The 2,500-nt window shown below is 51.3% G+C and overlaps 2 non-coding genes across 2 annotated transcripts in view; both read right to left on the bottom strand.

Moving 5' to 3' along the window:
• LOC149222050 (25S ribosomal RNA) overlaps positions 1–51 on the bottom strand; it is a 3,383-nt gene extending 3,332 nt beyond the window's left edge. Inside the window, exon 1 of the ribosomal RNA XR_016249954.1 lies at positions 1–51. This exon is cut by the window's left edge and continues 3,332 nt beyond it. This is a non-coding gene — a ribosomal RNA (25S ribosomal RNA).
• A 247-nt stretch (positions 52–298) lies between these two features.
• On the bottom strand, positions 299–452 carry LOC149222049 (5.8S ribosomal RNA). The gene has a single exon (XR_016249977.1). It is a non-coding gene; the product is annotated as a 5.8S ribosomal RNA (ribosomal RNA).
• Between the last annotated feature and the right edge of the window lie 2,048 nt (positions 453–2,500).

Genomic DNA, 2,500 nt, shown 5'->3' with positions numbered 1-2,500 from the left:
GCTTAATTATATGCTTAAACTCAGCGGGTGTTCTCGCCTGAGCTGGGGTCGCAAATTTGGAGCTAAATCTTCCCTACCCCATGGGAGGACAAGAGAGAGCAAAGCAAGTTCTAGCGATGCCACACAAAGCTCACATCGGCTGACGCCGACTGCCCATCCAAGGGGACAAGATCACCGCTCGCCGACGCACACCACGAAACATCGCTTGAGGTATTTCAATCGACCGCACCACACGGGGCACGGATGACCTGCTCCGCTGCTCCCTAGCATATTGCAGGGATCGCGTTTGAATGGGATGCGATGCCCAGACAGACGTGCCCTCGACCGAGGCCTTGGGCGCAAATTGCATTCAAAAACTCGATGATTCATGGGATTCTGCAATTCACACTAAGTATCGCATTTCGCTACGTTCTTCATCGTAACAAGAGCCAAGATATCCATTGCCGAGAGTCGTTTCCACGTGTATTACCGAAAAATTGGCCACAAAACTGAATAGGGGCACCCCCCACAACAAATGTAAGGCCAAGGGGAAAAAGGAGTAAAAACGCATGAGAGAAAGAGAAACAAAGGTGTCTAACCCCCTCACAGGGGGAGGTTAGAACAGAGGACAATCTCCCCCAGCCCGACGCCCTCGAAAAAAGGGGGAAATGTGTGGAACAGCGATCGAGAAGGACTAGGGTGGCCACCCGGGAGCTCGCACTGCTTTTAGCCCTTCCCCGACACCAGCCCACAACGATTCCCCCTTTTCTCCGTAGAGTTAGGGACCGAAAGGAAGAAAAGGGTAGAAAACAAAGCAAAAACAAGGCACAACCCTCCCAAAGCCCCGTGCCTTCGGGAACTGAAGGGGACGACAATCAAGAAGGACTAGGGTGGCCACCCTAGGAGCTCGCACTGCGTTTCGTCCTTCCGGAACTCCAATCCACAACAATCCCACCTTTTCTCCGTAACGCTAGGGGCCATGAGGAAGAAGGGAAGAAAAAAACAAGAGAGAAAGGGATATATCAACCTTGGCTACCGGCTCACAAGGGGAGGCTTCAAACAGAGAACAAGCTTCCCCAACCCCGTGCCTTCGCAAAAAGGGGGGAGCTGCAGGGGACGATGATCGAGAAGGACTAGGGTGGCCACCCTCGGAACTCGCACTGCTTTTCATCCTTCCCGAACACCAATCCACAACAATCTCACCTTTTCTCTGTAAAGCTAGGGGCCGAAAGGAAGAAGGGAAGAAAACAACATGAAAGAAAGAGAGATATAAAACGTGTCCACCGGCTCACAAGGGGAGGCTCAAACAGAGAACAAGCTTCCCGACCCCCGTGCCTCCGCAAAAAGGGGGGAACTGCAGGGGACGGAGATCGAGAAGGACTAGAGTGGCCACCCTCGGAACTCGCACTGCTTTTTATCCTTCCTGAACACCAATCCACAACAATCCCACCTTTTCTCTGTAAAGCCAAGGGGCCAAAAGCAAGAAGGGAAGAAAACAATAGGAAAGCAAGAGATATCAAACGTGGCTACCGGCTCACAAGGGGAGGCTCAAACAGAGAACAAGCTTCCCAAACTCCACGCCTTCAGAAAATGGGGGGAACTGCAGGGGATGGCGATCGAGAAGGACTAGGGTGGCCACCCTGGGAACTCGCACTGCTTTTCTTCCTTCCCGTACACCAATCCACAACAATCCCACCTCTCCTCCGTAAAGCTAGGGGCAAAAGGAAGAAGGGAAGAAAACAACACCAAAGAAACAAAGATCCCAAGAAAAGAGAGAAGCTCAACAGCACGCCGAGTAAATGTCCGCTAACCAAAAAGAAATCAAACAAGGCACCCAATCAAAAAGCATCCCACCTCTTCACACCATCCCACATGCATTCAGCTCAACATCCTTTCCAGCTTTACAAGATAGAAAACAAGCAAGAAAATAAATCACAACCTAAAACTGACCAATAGAAAAGACAAGGGCCACGATGAGACCAGTGTCTGGAGCATGTCACTAAGAGGCACACAGCCCCCCAACCCAGCGGCACAAGGCTTCAAACGACAAATAGACCGCTACCAATAACACAAAACCACCTCGCTCTTGCACCCTCCATGTACAAAACACTCGACAACCTTTCCAGTGAGAGAGTCAACGGGGGTCAAATAATCAAACTCCAAAGAGGAGTTGTCACAGGCCGACGCTCAACGCTGGAGAAAGTCGCGGGCCACAAATACATCGATGGTGCAAGGCCACTAGAGAGAGGGATGTTCGCAAAGCACACACCACGAAACAAAGAAATGACGCAAGTCCCACAAAAAACCCACAATCCAAAGGGAGGAACAAAGACACGACCCGCTACTTCTTTTTCCCTCAGAAGGGGAGTGGGTCACGAGAGGACGAGGAATTCCCTCGATGGCAAAGGCACGAGATAAGATTGCCACCCTCATGCCTGTCGGCAGGGAAAATTGCGATCTCGATGGAGCTCAGATCGAGGGATGGGTTTTTCATTACCTCGACACCCAACCCTTCCACGAG

This window comes from Pinus tabuliformis, chromosome Q (genome assembly GCF_031772625.1).
Source record: "Pinus tabuliformis cultivar Carrire ecotype Pingquan chromosome Q, CPIR1, whole genome shotgun sequence".
Lineage (NCBI taxonomy): Eukaryota > Viridiplantae > Streptophyta > Pinopsida > Pinales > Pinaceae > Pinus > Pinus tabuliformis.
This window is presented reverse-complemented; position numbering and strand designations above follow the sequence as displayed.